General features: G+C 38.5%; 1 protein-coding gene across 1 annotated transcript in view; it reads right to left on the reverse strand.

Moving 5' to 3' along the window:
* Positions 1-241: 241 nt before the first annotated feature.
* The window catches only part of LOC106087022 (innexin inx2), a 28,806-nt gene continuing 7,703 nt past the window's right edge, over positions 242-21,344 (reverse strand). The window contains exon 2 of the mRNA XM_013251892.2: positions 242-648. The gene's annotated coding sequence lies outside the window, so the exon portion shown is untranslated. The remainder of the gene's footprint in view (positions 649-21,344) is intronic.

Raw genomic sequence — 21,344 nt, forward strand, 5'->3', positions numbered from 1 at the left:
TTTTGTGTTTTTCATTAAAAATTCTATAATAAAAAATTTTAAAAATTCTAATATAAAATTGCTAAAATTATTTGATTGCTTAATCAATGATCACAACTCTTATTACAAATATAATTGTATTGTATATATATATAATAGTATGTATGTATTTATAGTTTATTGTATTTAACTTCTGCTACTCCGTGTCTCTGTATATGGTTGTTAGGGTTTCAAAATAATAAAATGTCTTTTTTAGTAAATATTTCATTCATGCATTGTTTTATTGTAAAATTAATAAAATCTTGTTTTTTTTTTCTTCACACAAAATTAACATCACTTTTTCTTATATCAAATTGATATCCTTCCTCAATACTTGTATGATGGTATGGTTCTTTATGTTGTAGTTGTTTGTAGGCATGTTTATGAGTTTTTTTTTGTAAAATTTTTGTAATTTACTCAGTGTCTCTTTTCTGGGATTTTCATTTACCTTAGCCATGGTAAACCTTTAGAAAATGTCACTTAAAAAACGGGCTATCAAAAATATTTTTTTTAGTATTCTATTAACATTAGCATATCGTTGCCAATAGTTCTGATGGCATTTTGTTGTATTTTCATAGAATAAACCACTCGTTTTGGGGGCAGCAATTCTGAAGGCAGCTCACATAAAATCTGGGAAGGAGAGAGAAAAAAAAGACAAATTAGAGTGGTAAAATGAAAGTCAATTTGATAAAAAATTTTTATTATATGTCAAGTCCTATTGTTCTGTCAAAAGTTTAAAATAGGTCAAACTTACTTTTTAAACCCTACACCACTACTGTGATACAGGGTATTATAACTTAGTGCATTTCTTTGTAACACCTATCAGAAAGAGATATAGACCCATTGATAAGCATACCGATTGACTCAGAATAACTTTCTGATTCGATTTGGCTATCGTTCATTCGATCGTCTTCAAATTTGGCACACACATTTTTTTCGCATAGAGACGAAGCCTCTTGAAATTGAAAAGAAGTAAAAAGGCGTTAAGTTAGGCCGGGCCGAACTTTGGATACCCACCACCTCGGGTATATACGTAAACCACCTTTCATCAAAATCCTGTGTCCCATAGCAGTTATATCGAAATATGATCCGATTTCGACCAAATACTAACAAGTACAAGTCATTGTTCAATTGTGTATTACAAAATATTGGTCTTTTTAGTAGCTATGTCCAAAAATAAACCGATCTGAACCATATACAACATGGATGTCGAAAAGCCTATCATAAGTCACAGTGTCAAATTTCAGTTAAATCGGATTATAAATGCGCCTTTTTTGGGGCCAAAACTTCAAATCGAGATATCGATCTATATGACAGCTATATGCAAATCTCGACTGATCTCGACCAAATTGCAGAAATATGTGGAGAGGCTTAACTTAACTCTCTGTCCCGAATTTCGGCAACATCGGACAATAAATGCGCCTTTTATGGGCCGAAAACCTTAAATCGAGGGATCGGTTTATATGGCAGCTATATCCAAATCTGGACCGATCAGGGGCGAGTTGAAGAAAGATGTCGAAGGTCCTAACACAACTCACCGTCCCAAATTTTAGCAAAAGCTACCAATGCATCCCGAAAAAGTCACAGTTTGGTGCGGTTTATGGTCTGGTGGCATCATTGGACCGTACTTCTTCATAGATTACCAACTTTTTTTGCCCAAAATACAAGAGCTTGACCTGCGCGCGTAACAATGGACTTATTGAGAGGCGAGTTCGTTGAATATTTTGAATTCACGTTGGGGATCGCTCAATTGGCCGTTTAGATCGTGCGATATAACGTTTTTCGACGAAGGATTATAAGCAAATTAGTCTGTCATCCTTTTTACTAAAAACACTGGAATGATTGATAGACCCGAAGGTGGGAGGCAACCGACGCCGCAGAACTTCAGCGGCGCACAAGACGCATACCTCAAAGGCAGGTCAGTGGAGACAGCCCTTCACGAAGTGGTACAAATGTCGGGACGTCCCTCCGGCAAAAGGAGATATTATGGCTCTGGTATGACTTTCAACATTTGTGCCAAGTATATATATTGGAGGCCACCGTAGCGCAGAGGTTAGCATGTCCGCCAATGACGCTGAACGCCTGGGTTCGAATCCTGGCGAGACCATAAGAAAAAATTTTCAGCGGTGGTTTTCCCCTCCTAATGCTGGCAACATTTATGAGGTACTATGCCATGTAAAACTTCTCTCCAAAGAGGTGTCGCACTGCGGCACGCCGTTCGGACTCGGCTATAAAAAGGAGGCCCCCTATCATTGAGCTTAAACTTGAAACGGACTGCACTCATTGATATGTGAGAAGTTTGCTCCTGTTCCTTAATGGAATGTTCATGGGCAAAATTTGCATTTGCATAGTCTATATCAGTCTATAACCTGATATAGCCGCCATATAAACCGATCTGCCGAATAAATTTCTTGATACCGAAGATCAGACTTCCATTCTTGGACGGAATCAACATACATCTATCGTAGGAGGCGAAGTATCTTTGACTTAGTCCTTGATTTGAAGCTATTTTGGAAGAGGAACACGGAGGAAAGGAGCCGTAAGCCAGTGTGCGCTTTTTGCTTCTGCAGGAGGTTGTTCGGTAGGAAGTGGGGGCTACCCCCAAGATGATTTATTGCACGACGTCGCGTTGCTGGTACGAGGCAAGTTTTTGTCGACGAATAGCTTGATCATGGATGGGTTACTGAGGAATTTGTCGCAATGGGCTATTGGAGCTGTTGCTCTTCACTCGAAGATGCAAGATACCGGAGATCAGACTTCCATTCTTGGACGGAATCAACATGCATCTGTCGTAGGGGGCGAAGTATCTTTGACATAGTCCTCGATTCGAAGCTATCCCGGAAGAGGAATACGAAGGAAAGGAGCCGTAAGCCAGTGTACGCTTTTTACTTCTGCAGGAGGTAGTTCGGTAGGAAGTAGGGGTAACCCCCCACCTGAAGCGATGCTAGATATTCAGTCGATTGGGGCCTATATTCGGAACTGCGTCGCCAAGTTCGCGCCTAGGCCGAGGGAGCTCGGTATGTTGAAATAGGCCAAGTGCGGCCACAACTCCATCCTGGATGCAATTGATGCGAATGATAGACTGAGGAGGATCTCTGACTTTCTGGAATCGGATTAGGATGTTCAGGATTCGTTTTCCGGAGATGGATGAATGGAGGGCAAATGCTGCGTTTGATGGGGACGAGGTCTCTACCTCCCCCAGTATGGCGGGGCTAAAGGCCTTGGGTTGGAGGACGCGGAGGTTTGTGGCGGATTGTTTGGAGTAATTGAATAGGCTCCGGGTCTATGAAGTCAAGGTCCAGGGTAAGAGAACATGTTGTTTTGGCAAAGGCGGATTGTTGGGGACCACGCCCTCTATGGCACTGGAGACTATTCTAGACATGCTATCCATTGCCATACGGATTAAGTGTGAGACAGCCACAGCGGCTATGAAACTTAAGGCAATGGAAGAATGAGTAGAGGAAAGGAGCAGGTCGTACGCGGTATAATCGAGGCGACGATAGGAAAGCTGGAAGGAATGGAAGAGACAGACAGACAGTCTTGGAGTGTATGAAGGAGATTAAAGCCTTCTCTGAAGATTGCACGTTCCGCTTCGTTTGGGTGCCGCTCAACAGCTGAGTTAGGGGGAAGGAAAAAGCAGACGATTTGGCAGTGAAACCCAAATAACTGCCGTCAATAAATTTAGTTAACCCGAAGCCTTTCGGGGCGACGAAGTTCGAGTTAAGGGAGTGGGCGATCAACGCCACGGTGGGACAGCGAAATGGTAGGTCGACGAAAATCCTATGGGAAGTTCCGGATCATGAAAAAAGATGAGGAATGAATGGAATTAAAAAGGAGATCAGTATAGCTTTCGGTATCATAACTGGACACATAGGACTACGAGACATTTATGCGGTGCGACAAGTGAAATCATGTATATGGCATGTGGGAAAGATGATGAGACTTTGCACAGCGGGAGAAAATCGAAAAAAAAGGTTAGTAAAAAATATGCCGTGTGAGAACGGGGATATCTTTTTGAAAATTGAGATGGTTACAGCTGAAGCATTAGCGAGATCGTGTGAAAAATTTCAAGACCTCAGGTTGTCCCGGTGCCTTTTGCCTGGCCCCTAAATTTGGTCACCTTGGTATTTCGAATAATTTTTGGGGCTAAAAGTCCATACAAAAAGTTCGCTTGAGGTCTGAGTTCGGGGAAATTCGCTTTTTATTTTTGTTGCAGTTTACGAAGGTATTTGTGGTTCGATTTACATTTCTATGCATGATTTGTGACAAAACGACTTTGACTTTGACGACAAAAAGTGACTACATTTGATGATTCTGATAAATGTTATAGGGTTTGGAAATCAAAAAATGTGGAAATTAAAAATTTTTGATTAGTGGATATTGAAAAAAAAAATTAAATACCTTTATGTTTATACCCACCGCCATGGAATGGGGGTATACTAATCTATTCGTAGCCCCCATATAAACCTATCATCGGATTTGACTTCTTTAACTCTTATAAGCCTAAATTTTCCCCTGATTTGGCTGAAATTTGGCCCAAAACATTGTCTTATGAATTACAATATCAGTGCCAAGTTTCCGTATCAGTCAATATGGTGATATATAGGCCCTCCAAAGTACCGATATCCTAATATGGTTGTGTATGATAATATGCCGTAGGAAATAACTTCGTAAACCTTGCTGTCGCACTCTCAATACATCTGTTGCATTCATATGTCAATAGTGTTGATTTATAATCTAAATTGAATAAAGAAAAAAAGCCACTTTATCTGCTACTTCATGTTTTCAGATGGACGTTTGAAAAAAATGGGACAAGGTATCATAAAACCCACAAAATCTTCCCATTATGTTTTCCGTTTTGTAATAAAGTGGCGGAAATCTCCATATCTATCACTTTCGTGAAAACTCTTATGTTCTACCTGGGTAAAAGTCTACTTCTGTTGTCCTAACAATACCATTAGCATTTCCTCAACTATTGCCAATTATTTCTCCCCGCCATCTTAATGACCATGCGAGAAACTTTGTAATCCGTACAACCATGCTATCGTTAAGCTCAATATCTTCAATAGCAAAAAAATGTTTTAATTAATAATAAAATACCGTATAATGACCGTAGAGTTTGCTACCGGCGGCAAATATAAACTATTTCTAAAGAATGTGTTCATGATACACGAATTTGTTTCATAGCTCAATTAAAAATGAATTTAGACTTGATGCGTTAACATTGCTTTTTTCCTCTCCCTCTAACACATAGTAAATTACTGTCTTACATTGCTGAATTCTTAATGAAAACGTACTTGACCATTACGTTACTACTTTTGCTGGCGGCCTAAAGATGGAATACAAATCTAATAACTCGTTATTGAGCCGTATTGAATAAATTGGTGATGGCATATGAAAACTACCAAAGGGCGATTATAGATTAAAAGCTCTTAATTTGTAATCTCTATATATTTTGGTCAAGCAGTTATATGGAAAATGATAATGCGTTCAGACAATCAAGTTTGTTATCATTGAATTTATTGAAAGGTCAATATGTAGCTAAATGTAGTCTTGAAGTTTTATGGTAGGTGGAATACCTGTCTTCAACTTGTAGACCCGGCACAGGATAGCTGTGAGCACTATGCCGGCCGGAGCATTGAGGTGCGATATGTGCGGTGTTCATTCCTGTCACGAGAAGCTTAACTGCGAGCACGAGATGCTTAGCTCCGTATAGAGCATTTCACTATCCACAGGTTTCGGATAGTGAAATGCTCCATACGGTGCAGCTGCAATGGCGGACAATTAGCGGTATTGAGCGGAGTGAGAGGCCGTGCGGCACCGGCTCTTGCATAATGATACAATACTGAGTGCCTACGATTCTCGATATGACAAGATGAATTATTGGCGTCTTTAAATAACCAATAGCCACCCTATTCCAGCGGCGATCGGTCCTTTGGACCGGAATCAGCTTGCTCACCTACAGGAGCTTGACGAGGATCGCCACTTTCACATAAAAATGTGACTACAACACCAACAACAAATAAAAAGGCGCTAAGTTGGGCCGGGCCGAACTTTGGATACCCACCACCTTGGGTTTATATGTAAACCACCTTTCATCAAAATCCGGTGAAAATTGCATATCTTATGTCCCATAGAAGTCACATCGAAATATGTTCCGATTTGGATCAAATACTAATACGTACAGTAGCTATATCTAAACACAAACCGATCTGAACCATATACGACACGGATGTCGAAAAGCCTAACCCTAAGTCACTGGGTGATATGTCAGAGAAATCGGATTATAAATGCGCCTTTTATGGGGTCAAAAGGTTAAATCGAGATATCGGTTTATATGGCAGCTATATCCAAATCTGGACCGATTTGGGCCAAGTTGCAGCAAAATGTCGAAGAGCTTAACGCAAGCACTGTCCGAATTTTCGGCGAAATCGGAAATAAATGCGCCTTATATGGGCCCAAAACCTTAAATCGAGAGATCGGTCTATATGACAGCTATATCCAAATCTGAACCGATCAGGGCCAAATTAAAAAAAGATGTCGAAGGGCATAACACAACTCACTGTCCCAAATTTTAGCAAAATCGGATAATAAATGTGGCTTTTATGGGCCTAAGACCCTAAATCGGAGGATCGGTCTATATGGCAGCTATATCCAAATCTGGTCCGATCTGAGCTAAACTGACGAAGGATGTCAAAGGGCCTAACACAACTCACTGTCCCAAATATCAGCAAAATCGGATAATAAATTTGGCTTTTATGGACCTAAGACCCTAAATCGGAGGATCGGTCTATATGGCAGCTATATCCAAATCTGGACCGATCTGGGCCAAACTGACAAAGGACGTCAAAGGACCTAACACAACTCACTGTCCCAAATTTCAGCAAAATCGGATAATAAATGTGGCTTTTATGGGCCTAAAACCCTACATCAGAGGATCGGTCTATATGGGGGCTATATCTAGATGTAGTCCGATATAGCCCATCTTCGAACTTAACCCGCTTATCGACAAAAAAGAAGCTGTGCAAAGATTCTCAAATAGAGACATCCCAAAGTTATTAAAAATAGAGTACAAATCTGGTGTCTGAGGGGCATATGTATTTGGAAGTTGAATACGAATATGGTATTAAAAATTGTTCATAGTCCATAGGAGGCCGCCCTAGGCACAATACCTCGTCGTGTGAGAACGGGTAGATTCAAATGAAATTGGGCGTCGCACAGTGGGAGAAAATCGAAAAAAAAAAAAATAATAAACAAGAAAGAGCGTGCTAAGTTTGGCCGGGCCGAATCATATATACGCTCCACCATGGATCGCATTTGTCGAGTTCTATGCGCGGTATCTCTTTTTAGACTAACATAGAATATTGAATAAGAATTGTTATGCTATTGGAGCTAAATCAAATTATAGTCCGATGCGGACCATAAATGAATGCTGAACATTGCGTAGTATTTCAGTTCATTCGGATAAGAATTGCGCCTAGTAGGGGCTCAAGAAGCAAAATCGGGAGATCGGTTTATATGAGAGCTGTATAAAGCTACAGATCGATTCAGACCATATTAGACTCGTATGTTGAAGGTCATGAGAGAAGCCGTTGTACAAAATTTCAGCCGGTTTATATGGCAGCTATATCAGGTTCTATACCGATTTGCGCCATACTTAGCACAGTTATTGGAAGTCCTAACAAAACACCTCATGCAAAATGTCAGCCAAATCGGATGAGAATTGTGCGCTCTATTGGCTCAAGAAGTCAAGATCCAAGATCGGTTTATATGACAGCTATATCAGATTATGAACCGATTTGAATCATACTTAGCACAGTTGTTGGAAGTGATAAACTACACTACGTGTAAAATTTCAGTCAAATCGGACGAGAATTGCGCCCTCTAGAGGCTCAAGAAGTCAAGACCCAAGATTGGTTTATATGGCAGCTATATCAAAAAATGGACCGAGTTGGCCCATTTACAATACCAACCGACCTACACTAATAAGAAGTATTTGTGCAAAATTTCAAGCGGCTAGCTTTACTCCTTCGAAGGTTAGAGTGCTTTCGATAGGCAGCCGGACGGACGGACATGGCTAGATCGGCTTTAAATGACATGACGATCAAGAACATATATACTTTATGGGGTCTCATTCGCATATTTCGAGGTGTTACAAACATAATGACGAAAAGGGGTACACTACCCCTATTCTATTAGTGTACCCCTATTCTATACCGTGTGAGAACTGGTAGAGTTTTCTCTTTGAAATTTGAAATAGTTAGAGCTGAGGTGTTAGCGCCTTTTGGCAGGCCCCTAAAATTGGTAACCTCTGGATTTCGAAAAATTGTTCGGGCTGCCAAATCTTTATTTGTGCTGGGATCTTCAAAATTTTTTTATTGCTGGATAGTTTTCGAAAGTTCCGCTAATGAAGTGAAGGTTATGCAAGATTAGAGTGGGATCTTGTTATAACAACTTGAATTATCATGTCGGGGGACCCGCTTCGCCCCGCCCCCAAAAACCGCCCTAAAATTATATGTCTACAAATTGGGGCAATATGGGTATCAAATGAAGGGTAATTGGTAGTAGAATACCAAACTTCTATAAAAATTTGGGGTCAAATCTCGGGGGGCCGTCCTAACCCAAAAACCACTCCCAAACGGACATTAGGCGGACCGGCACAATATGGCATTCAAACGAAAGTAACTTAAGAGTAGAATACGAAATTTATATAAAAATTTGGGATCTATTACCGGGCGGGTCTCCCCACCCTAAAATGATGTACCAAGTGGACAGTTATACCGAAAATTTTCTGTAAAACCTAAATTTCGAAGAACTTTTTTCTTCAACTTTCATTGCAAACATTTGAAAACTTCTTCATGGTTTACAGAAAACATCCCATTGACTTAAATAAAATCCAGATTGAACCACTTTACCCTAAATCATCTCAATTAAATGCTAAGCATCCGCTTTTATAAACTAGTCACTAGTCATGTAACAAAAAAAAAAAGTCATATGCAACAAAAAACTAAATTTGAGTATCAAAGGCCACATTTCATTGAGAAAGGCAAGAAACTTATGGCTAATAAAAGTTGAGCTCAATTGAGCCTGTGTCTGGCCGCAAAAACGTTTTTCTCAAAAAACATCTCATCAAAGACATGAGATATGGGGCTTAATTAAAATGAAGACGATGGCGCTGACTTTGCAAATGATGACGAAGACGACTACGAAGACAGCAACGACCGATTGCTCTGATGTTAGGTAATAAAAATTAGAACTTTTTTTTCTTTTACAAAGATTATGACGATCTCAACCATAATTTGAGATGTTCAAATTGGATGACGATGCGTGTTATACGAGCATAGAGGGGCGGTGGTTGAACATGTGTAAAAATTGGCACTTAATTCTTAGGCTGATTCTTGAATAAATTACCCCTTCTCTTTTTAAGGAAATAAAAAAAAGTGAGAGTACTTTCGATTGATGACGATGATAATGGTGATAATGGGGTGTTGTCAGTAATAAACGATAATTAAGTGTAAAATGTCGTATTCAAATAAAAACGGTCTCAACCGCTATGGGTTTCTCTCTGTCTGTCTGTTTTTTGATGTTTTTTTTTTACAAGTTATTGCCAATTAATATTCGTTTAATGTTGAAATGATCATTCGGAAAAATTCTCAATCTCATGGGAGAGTTTTAGTGAAAGAGAAAGAAGAAGAATTTATGATCTTGGCATAAAGGTGTCGCTTTGGACATCTCACATGGCCCCAGACTGTCTGTCTAGAGCCATTTGGGTTATTGACATTTAATATTGTTTAACGATTAAAACGACCTTTTCATAGCATTTAAAAAAAATTAAAAAAAAACGAGAAAAAATAAGAATTTATGATTTTCATATAAAGATGTCTCTGAGATCTGCCAGAAATGACATAAAGAGGGATGAAATTGTAGAACATTGTAAAACACAGCAAGTAAAGTTGGGCCAGGGCGAATTTTGGATTCCGCTAAAATGTTACCCTTATCAATTCAGTTCGTATTTAAAAAAATCTGCAACAATCAAGTCGAGAATTGATTGCGGTTTCTATGCTCTCAAGAAGTCATATGGGGGAATAGGTATTTAAGAAGGCCTATATCAGTATATAAACGAATTCCAATCATACTTGGCATAGATGCTGAAATTCATAGCAGAAGTCTCTGTGCCAAATTTCATCTAAATCAGGTGAAAATTGAGATTCCTAGCAGCTCAAGGAGTCCAATCCGGGGATGGGTTTATAGGGGGCCTATAACAGTATATTCACCTATTCGGATCGTACTTGGCACAAATGTTGTAAGCCAATTTCAGCCAAATCAGATGCAAGTCGAGGCTTCTAGAAGCTCAGGCAATCAAATCCGGGGTTCACATGGGGGTTATAACAGTATATACATCGATTTGGATCATTCTTGACATCGATGTTGGAAGACAAATCGCAAGTTCTTGTGCCAAATTTCAATCATATCGGATGAAAATGAGGCCTCTAGGGACACAAATAGCCTAAACTGGGGATTGATTTGTAAGGGGACTGTATCCAACTCTGAACCGATTACAATCTCCGACGACCTACATCTATAGGAAACTAATAAGCCTTATTACTGACAGGCTTCTCTTTAAGTTGCTGTTTGAAGCCGTTTCTGTAGGGAAAAAGAGACTCATTGTAGGGAGTGATGCTAATGCACATCACTCGAGATATGGGGAAGTTTGGATATCAACGATTGGGGGTGAACTGCTTATCGAATTCTCTTATATAAAAACCAGTGAGGAAAGGCAAAAGTCGGTCGGAGCCGATTATATAATACCCGATTTTGATGAAAATTTGCAGATATGTTAAGATCGGCAACAATTCATGTCAAATTTTATGCAGATCGGTTGAAAATTGTAGCTGCTACGACAACTTAAGTGCAAATCGGGAGCTATATCTAAATCTGAACCGATTTTTACCAAAATAAACCTTGGGCCAAATAAGTGTATGTGCAACATTTCGTGATGATTGGACAACAACAACAACAATACATGGACTCACAGATGGACAGACGGATGGACGGACAGACGGACATGGCTAAATCGAATCAGAAAGTGATTCTGAGTCGATCGGTATACTTATCAATTGGTCTAGCTCATCTTGTTCTTAGCGTTGCAAGCTAATGCACAAATTTATAATACCCTGTACCACAGTGATGGTGTAGGGTAATTATAAGCTGTGTCCGATGGCCTGGCACATTGGACTCTGGCGACATTTAAGCGTTTTAAGTCTTAAGGATCGGGCCCGAAGGGCTACAAATGATAGATGGTCGCAAAGTGAGGGTTGTGAACACTTTCGAGTTATTTGATCTAATCTAGACTTGAAGGGGACTACCGCTTTGTTGTCGCTGCCTAAAATAGACGTCTCAGACATTGTATAGGTGATGATAGGTCACTGTCTGATGGTAAAACATGCTGACAGACTGAAGCTTGCAAGTAACGACGTTTGCGGAAACTGTAAAGACGTCGATTAAGAAGAGGCTGTAGAACATCTGTCAGAAGGAGTGCCATTTAAGGTTTTCATTTCTTTGGTTGTTCAACGGTAGGAACTAGAAGGCATATTCCTTCTCCTGCTCCTGTCCTGTGTGAAAACATCTAAGTGAGCCAGACTGACACTTTTACCTAACCTACATCGGTAAGAAGTATCATTGCAAAAGCGGCTATCTAGACGACCTAAGAATTTGTATGTGTTTTATGAAGTCTCAGATCAATATTTCGAGATATTACAATACTTTACAAGATTGGTATGCCCCCCTCCTATGGTTGTGGGTATAAACTTAAAGACAAGGAAAACTAAATGGATTATGAAAGAAGGGTAAAAATTGAAAAAACATTGAAAAACTATTTGACCTAATTTAAAAGATTTTAACCAAAATAAATTAAAGAGTGCTTTCCAATTTTTTAAGGAAATATTTCTATTGGTTAAAGATTTTTTTACTTCATACTCAGAAAAATTTTACTTAAATATTAGTATATTAAGAACTTAAATTTATACCATACTAGCCGAACCGGGCCTGCTCCGCTGCGCCATCTTTAACTCTCTAATATCTTTTTAGGGTGGGGACATTTCGTCCTGAATGCGGATCCAAGCCATTGTAGCCTATGACTCTGAAGGCGTTCGAATCCTGGCGAATATCGGATAAAGCGGTGGTTATATGCCATATAAACCGATCTTGGGTTTTGACTTCTTGAGCCTCTAGAGTGCACAATTCTTATCCGATTGGAATGAAATTTTGCTCGACGTGTTTTGTTATGATATCCAACAACTGTGCCAAGTTTGGTTCAAATCGGTCCATAACCTGATATAGCTGCCATATCAACCGATCTGGGATCTTGACTTCTTGAGCCTCTAGATTGCGCAATTCTTATTCGATTGGAATGAAATTTTGCACGACAACATACGTGTTTATTATGGTCTGAATCCTTCTATAGCTCGATACAGCTCTCATATAAATCGATCTCTCTATTTTGCTTCTTGGGACCCCAAAAGGGGCAATTCCTATTCGAATTGGCTGACATTTCACACAGGTCTCCAACATATAATTTAATTGTGGTCCAAACCGGACCATATCTTGATATCGCTCTAATAGCAATGCAAATCTTTTCTTATATCCTTTTTTTGCCTAAGTAGAGATGCCGGGAAAAGAACTCGACAAATGCGATCCATGGTGGAGGGTATATCCGATTCGGCCCGGCCGAACTTGACACTCTTTTACTTGTTATGTATAAAATTTTTAAATTAAATAATCTTTTAATGTAGGTCAAAATTGGTTTTGCGTTGCAGATAGGATCATCCTTCAATATTAGTATTTTAGAAATCCTAGTTTAAAAATAGGAAAAAGAAGAAATTGCTAGTAATTTGTCACTACAATTAAAGATAAGACACTCTTTTTGAGGTCTTGCTTTTTCGACTCAAAATCATTATCATTACTTGGGTCTAGAAAAAATCTTTACTTGTTAGTAAACTTTTTTGAGTAGAACAAACCGCAATATCTTTCCTAAGTGTCCCCATAACCTCTCATCTTAAGAAATAGCAAATACCAGTTTTGTACTCTGTTTTTCCGACAACTAAAGTCCATAAATTCCAAAATTAAAAAGAAAACCACTTTATTTCTCAATCACTTTTAAGTGAGAGGAGTTCTTAAAAGAATTTATGATATCGACATATAGGTGTCGTTTGCCTTGATCGTCTGTTCATATCGCCGCAATGTTGAAAGACAACTACACCACCTATTTGTTGATTGATTATATGATGATAACTATGTTTGCTGGTTGCCAGATATCAACAACCTCGTTTATTTCATATCAATTGACAAAATACATTTCAACAGACAGACATAATACATTACGAAATTGTTATGTTTGGCAATCATTAACCAATCACTTGTTGATTGCTACCTTCTTTTTTATATGACTGCAGATATGTGTGCTATCCTGATGTCTTCTTTTTCTTCTTTTTAAGGTGTTTCAGTATTCCTCACTCAGCGTAGAAAACGAGAGCATACAACATTATTACACCTTTGTTGGTTCTTTGCTTACTTCTAAGATAAGATACGATTTTCTTTGGTATAGTTAATGATGTTATCGATGCCTATGTTTGTTATCGCTAATGCTAACATATTTCTTGAAGAAAATCAACTCAGTGGGTGCTGTGGTTGGGTTTAGAACTAAACATATTGGGTTGCCCAAAAAGTAATTGCGGATTTTTCATATAGTCGGCGTTGACAAATTTTTTCACAGCTTGTGACTCTGTAATTGCATTCTTTCTTCTGTCAGTTATCAGCTGTTACTTTTAGCTTGCTTTAGAAAAAAAGTGTAAAAAATGTAAATTTGATTAAAGTTCATTCTAAGTTTTATTAAAAAGGCATTTACTTTATTTTAAAAAATCCGCAATTACTTATTGGGCAACCCAATTAGGATCAGAATTGGATATTTTCATGTGTTGCAAACGGAATACAAAAATGAATATGCCCCCATCGTTCGGTGCTGGGTATAAAAAAGGATAATGGGAAGTCATATGAAGAAATCATGTTCATATTTGGCAGATGTTGAAGCCTTAGCAGAAGGCCTCGAGCAAAATTTCAGACCCTCTAAAGGTTGGAGAAGCAAATTCGGGAGAGCGGTTTATATGTGAGCTATATAAGATTATGGACCGATTAAAACCAAACTTGACATATATGTTGCAGGTCATTAAAGGCAGGTCATTGTGTAACATTTTAGACAAATCGATTAAGAAGTGCGTCATCTAAAGGCTCGAAAGTAAAATCGGGAACTACATCAGGCTATAGACCAATACATACCATACTTGGCATAGATGTCATAGAAAATCTGTTATAAGAGAAGTCTTAGTGCAAACATTTCGGTTTAGAATTGCGTCAGATTCAATCCATACTGGAAATTGATAAGAGGTCATAAGAGAAGTCATTTTGTAAAATTTTACCCAAATCGTTTAAGAATTGAGCCTTTTAGGGGCTTAAGAAGTAAAATCGCCATATAGGTTTATTTGGCAGTTATATCAGGTTACAGACCGATGTATGCCATACTTGACATAGATGTCTAAGAGAAGATGTTATAAGAGAAGTCTTCGTGTAAAAATTTCGGTTTAGAGTTGTGTCCACTATGGGCTTAAGAAGTAAATTTGGGATATAGGTTTATATGGAGCTATAAGAGGTTATGGGCCATTGCGGGCCATACCTGACTTGGATATGGGAGATGTTATCCGTAGGATGGGGGGTATATCATTTAGTCATTTCGTTTCCAACACATCGAAATATCAATTTGCGACCCTACAAAGTATATATATTTCGGATCGTCGTAAAATTCTAAGACGATTTAGCGATGTCCGTGAGTCTGTCCGTCTATCCGTCCGTCTGTTGTAATCACTCTACAGGCTTCAAAAATTGAGATATTGAGCTGAAATTTGGCACAGATACGTCTTTTTGATGCACGCTGGTTAAGTTCTTGAACGGGCCAAATCGGACCATATTTGAATATAGCTGCTATATATACCCATTTTCCGATAAAGGGTCTAATGCCCATATAAACTTTATTTATTGCCCAATTGCGCTGAAATTTGAAACAGTGGCTTATTTTAAGCCTCGCGACATCTGACCTAAGTATGGTTCATGGATCGGACTATATTTAGATATAGCTGCCATATATATCGATCTCCCGACAAAGTGTCTGAAGCCCATAAAAGCTTTGTTTTTTAATCGATTTTGCTAAAATTTGAAACAGTGAGTAGTTTTAGGCCTCCTAACATAGGACTCAAATATGGTAATGATCGGACTATATTTAGACAGAGCTGCCATTTAGACCGAACTGCCGATAAAGGGTCTGAAGCCCATAAAATCTTTATTTTTTATCCGATTTCGCTGGAATTTGAAACAGTAAGTAGTTTTAGGCCTCCTAATATAGGATCCAAATATGGTAATGATCGGACTATATTTAGATATAGCTGCCATATAGACCGATCTGCCGATAAAGGGTCTGAAGCCCATAAAAGCCCTATTTATTGCCCCATTTCGCTGAAATTTGAAACAGTGAGTAGTTTTAGGCCACCCGCCATCCGACCCAAATATGGAAAGATCGGACTAAATTTAGATATAGCTGCCATATAGACCGATCTCCCGATAAAGAGTCTAAAGTCCATAAATGCCCTATTTGTGCCATATGTCCATAAATGCCCTATGCCCTGTTATATAGACTGATCTCCGGATAAAGGGTCTGAAGCCCTTAAAAGCCCTATTTATTACCCGATTTCGCACAAAACACAAAATTCAACAGTGACTTATATTTATCAGACCACTCAATGTCCGTGCCAAATTTGGGTGCATAAGTTATCCAATTTTCATCGGATTGTGACGAAAGGGGGCTTATATATATACCCGAGGTAATGGGTGCCTTAGTGCCTTTTTACTTGTTCGAAATGCCGTGTTTTTAATATTTATCAACTAATCAACCTCGAATTTTGGTAAGTGAAAAACTAATTTCTAATAATTAAATTTGTGGTCAAGCTACCCGGGGGAAGGCCTCACTTAAAAACCCCCCAAACGGACATGTTTGCCGACTGGAACAATATGGGTATCAAATGAAAGGTATTTGGGAGTAGAATACTAATCTGATAAAAGGATTTTAAGCCAAGTAACTGGGGAGATTATCGTTGCCCTAAAAGCCTCAAAGTCTATATGTGATGCAATAGTTACAGTATACATATATATAACAAATAAAAGGTAGTTATAAGTTTATTACAGATCTACATTTGGGGTCAGAAGTCAGGTGCCGTTTCACCCCCAAACGAACTTGTAAGTCAGCGCCAATATGGAGGATGATGAGCATATTTAAGACCAAATACTGGGGCGGCCCACCTCACCCTCTAAAGCGCCAAGAGGAAATATATGCCGATCGGGACAGTATGGGACTCAAATGAAAGGTCTTTAAAGGTATAGAAGAAATCAAACATCAGGGCATTTTGTAAGACCTCGAAATAATCATCTAAGATCCCATTAGGTATATATATTCTTGATCGTCTCGACATTCTGAGTTGATCTAGCCATGTCCGTCCGTCCGTTAGTTGAGATCACGAATGGGGTCGAACGCGTAGTTGGAGGCCACCTTAGCGCAGAAGTTAGCATGTCCACCTATGAAGCTGAACGCCTTGGTTCGAATCCTGGCGAGACCATCAGAAAAAATGTCCAGCGGTGGTTTTCCCCTCCTAATGCTGGCAACATATGTAAGGCACTATGCCATGAAAAACTTCTTTCCAAATAGGTGTCGCACTGCGGCACGCCCTTCGGACTCGGCTATAAAAAGGAGACCCCTTATCATTGAGCTTAAAAACTTGAATCGTACTGCACTCATTGATATGTGAGAAGTTCGTCCCTATTTCTTAGCAGAATGTTCATGGGCAAAATTTGCAAATTTTGGTCGAACGCGTAGAGCTAGCCGCTTGAAATTTTGCACATATATTAAATATTGATGTAGGTCGTTGGAGATTGCAAATGGGCCATATCGGTTTAGATTAGATATAGATCCCATATAAATTGATCTCCCTATTTGACTTCTTGAGCCCCTGGAAGCAGCAATTTTTGTCCGTTTTGGATGAAATATTGCACTTGGTGTTCCGTTAAGACTTCCAACAACTTTACCAAGTACGGTCCAAATTGGTCTATAACCTGATATAACTCCCATACAAATCGATCTCCTGATTTGACTTCTTGAGCCCTTACAAGCCGCAATTTTTGCTCGATTTAGCTGAAATTTTGCACATATTATTGTATTATGACTTCCAACATCTGTGCTAAGTACGATCTAAGTCGCTCTACAACCTGGTATAGCTCCTATGTAGACCGATCTCTCGATCATGCTTGTTCGGTTTCTACAAGCTTTTATTTTTGCTGATTTGACAGAAGTTTGGTATGTAGACTAAAATTATGCCCTTCATCTAAATTTATTTTGTAAACATTTATACAGAATCCATGGTGATGGATTCCCAAGATTCCGCCCGGCCGAACTTAGCACGCTTTTACTAGTTTTGTATTGCAATGTTTTATTAGAAACAAATTTTTACTAAATTTGTTTTATTACAAAAAAAAACTCTCCAAACTCTTTATTGAAGGCAATTGACCCCTTACTCTAATCCCTTATAATCAGTATCCACTGTCAATTTATAAACAAAAATTTTTCGTCTAAAACTTTTGTTTGTGTCTCGGTTTCTTTTTGTTTACTATGGTCTCCATTGTGGTAGTACGTTTCGTTTTTTTTTTCTTTTCTTAAGCTTAGTTTTTTTTTCCAATGATTGGCGTTTAATACTTTGCAAAATGTCAACGTCATCGTTTTCTATCTTGAAGAGTAGAAATTGAAAGAAAAAACAGAACCCAGCAACACCTATCTCTTTAGATTTTTATCAGTTAACAAATAATTGCTAGTTTTTTCGATTCCATTTTTAGTGTTTGCAGAGTTTGTCAACGTTAGAAATGTTGGCCAAGTGACATTTTTATAGCTACTCAATTGGCAGTATAGTGGATATGATGATTGTGTTGGCTTTAAATTTGACAAATTAGTTTTTTTATTTGCGAAAATGACTTGGAGAATTTTGTATATTGTTTGAAAAGAATTATAAAACTTAAGGCCATAGAAGTGGAAAAAAAAAAGATGGATACAATATAGAAGTGTCTACCAAATATGAATTTAGGCGTATCTGGTTTTCCAGTATCTTTGTGGCAATCTGAGAATTCAAAAGATTTGGAAATAAATGTTCCATTTGGTCCACATGTCTCCTTTGATCTCTTTGTCCCCAGAGACACTTGACCTCGAACTTGGACGGCAGATTTGTACTCTACTCCCGCATAACTTTCATTCGAGTCATGCATTGTTTCGCTTGGTTCACATTTCTGCTTACGATTCCTAGCCAGTTTACTTCAAATTCTGATGCAAAATTCGTAATCGTTTCGTAAATACCTTTCGTTTGCTACTTCTACGTTATATTTCGCTGAAATATTCCATATGGTTAGCTATCATGCTAACTAACGTTTTTATCGGTTTATTATTTTGCTAGAGTTTGCATAACCATGAAACACCGATATTCTAACAGCTACAAAAGAAGAATGGTGGTCACCGTGGCTTAGGCCGTACGCCTGGGTTCAAATACTGGCGAGAACATCCGGAAAAATTTTTGCGGTGGTTATTCTCTTTAATGCTGTCTGCTATTTTCGGCAAATCGGATAATAAATACGCCTTTTATGGCCCCAAAACCTAAAACCGAGAGATCGGTCTATATGGCAGCTATATCCAAATCTGGACCGATCTGTGCCAAATTGCAGAATTATGTCAAGTGGCTTAACTTAACACTGTCCTAAATTTTGGCGACATCGGACAATAAATGCGTCTTTTATAGGCCCAAAACCTTAAATCGAGAGATCGGTCTATATGACAGCTATATCCAAATCTGAACCGATAAGTGCCAAATTGACGAAGGATTTCGAAGGGCCTAACTTAACTCACTGTCCCAAATTTAAGCAGAATCGGATAATAAATGTGGCTTTTATGGGCCTAAGACCCTAAATCGGTGGATCGGTCTATGTGGCAGCTATATCCAAATCTAGACCGATCTGAGCCAAATTGACGAAGTATGTCAAAGGGCCTAACTCAACTCACTGTCCCAAATTTAAGCAAAATCGGATAAAAAATGTGGCTTTTATAGGCACAAGACCCTAAATCGGAGAATCGGTCTATATGGCAGATTTATACAAATCTGGACCGATCTGGGCGACATTGACGAAGGATGTCAAAGGGCCTAACATAACTCATTGTCCCAAATTTCAGCAAAATCCGATAATAAATGTGGCCAAAGACCCTAAATCGGTGGATCGGTCTATGTTGCAGCTATATCCAAATCTGGGCCGATCTGAGCCAAATTGACGAAGGATGTCGAAAAGCCTAACTCAACTCACTGTCCCAAATTTATGCAAAATCGGATAATAAATGTGGCTTTAAAGGGGCCTAAAACCCTAAATCGGCCGATCGGTCTATATGGGGGCTATATGAAGATAAAATTCGTTATATCCCATGTTCGAACTTAATCTGCAAAAAAATAATCTGTGCAAAATTTCAGCTCAATATCTCTATTTTTAAAGACTGTAGCGTGATTTCAACAGACAGACGGACAGACGGACGGACATGTCTAGATCGTCTTAGATTTTTACGCTGATCAAGAATATATATACTTTAAAGGGTCGGAAATGGATATTTTGATATGTTGCAAACAGAATGCCAAAATGAATAAACCCCCATCATTCGGTGGTAGGTATAAAAATATATAATATAAAATATGTAAAAATATGTAAAAATGTGTAAAAACTTCTCCCAAAAGATGTGTCGCATTGCGGCAAGCAGTTCAGATACCAGAAGGAGGCTATTTAAAGGTAGGTTGAGCTTAGACTTCAAACGAACAGCACACATTGATATATGAGAAGTTTGTCCCTGTTCCTTTATGGAATGTTCGTGGGAAATTTTTTCAAATAGACTATAGTTCGATGTTGAGAATGAATTGGACCAACCATCCACAATTGGGATGGCTTTGAACTACTAGTTCATATTTTACTGCAAAAACTGTTTTGTAAACCAATCCTTAATATGCTACATATGTCTGTCTTTAAAACCAAAGTCGTGGAAATAGGACTTGTGGTGTTACATATTCAGAAAGGTTCCAAGATATGAAAAATCAAAAATGTCTTGGAGCTAATTGGTTGCTATCTCTGCGTAACTTGTAATGCAATGAAGGAGCATGCTAGATTGTAATGCAATGAAAGCCATTTATCGCTATCTCTTGGCTAACGAAAGATGGCTAGCCAAAGGCTATGGATGTAGAAAGGGTTCTCCCTTGAGCCCTGGCTTTAAGTACAGCGGAATTTTTCGGAATCAAGAAATCTATTTCCCAACCAATAAAGTATGAGTATTTGTAGTTTCTTCGTTAAATTCTAGAACGATATAGCATCCCCCTGTGTCCGTTCGTTTCTCGGTCACAATGACGATACCCTTAAAACTGAGAAAATGAGATTAAGGTTTGATATAGATACATATTTTGTTCATAAGTACTGTTGTTCAGGGTATAAAAGCGAACCTTCCTTAAAGAAAAGGGTACTAAAACGATTCTTGCTTAAGCGAAGGGTACTAAAACTAACTTTTCTTATGGGAAAGGATACTAAAACTACTCTTCCTTAGGCATAAGGGTACCTTACTTGAGTGAAACTGTACTAAAAATACCCTTACTTAAGGGAAAGGGTACAAAAACTACCCTTACTTAAGGGAAAGTGTACTAAAACTACCCTTATTTAAGGGAAATGGTATTAATGGTATTATGGTATTCCCTTATTTAAGGGAAAGGGTACTAAAACTACCCTTGTTTAAGGGAAAGGGTACTAAACCTAACCTTAGTTTGGGGAAAGGGTAATAAATCTACCTATACTTAAGGGAAAGGATACTAAAACTGCCCTTAATTAAGGGAAAGGGTACTAAAACTATCCTTCCTTAAGCGAAAGAGTTCAAAAACCCTTGTTTAAGAGAAAGGGTACTACCCTACCTCTTGGAAAAGGGACCTAAAGAGTACTAAAACTTCCACATGGATATGGGCACTTAGGGAAAGGGGTACTAAACCAACCATTCCTTAGGGGAAAGGAACTACAACTATCCTGACTTATAGAAAGGGTACTAAAACTACCCTAACTTAAGACACAGGGTATTAAAACTACCCTTATTTAAGACAAAGGGTATTAAAACTACCTTTACTTAAAGAAAG

Source organism: Stomoxys calcitrans, chromosome 4 (genome assembly GCF_963082655.1).
Source record: "Stomoxys calcitrans chromosome 4, idStoCalc2.1, whole genome shotgun sequence".
Lineage (NCBI taxonomy): Eukaryota > Metazoa > Arthropoda > Insecta > Diptera > Muscidae > Stomoxys > Stomoxys calcitrans.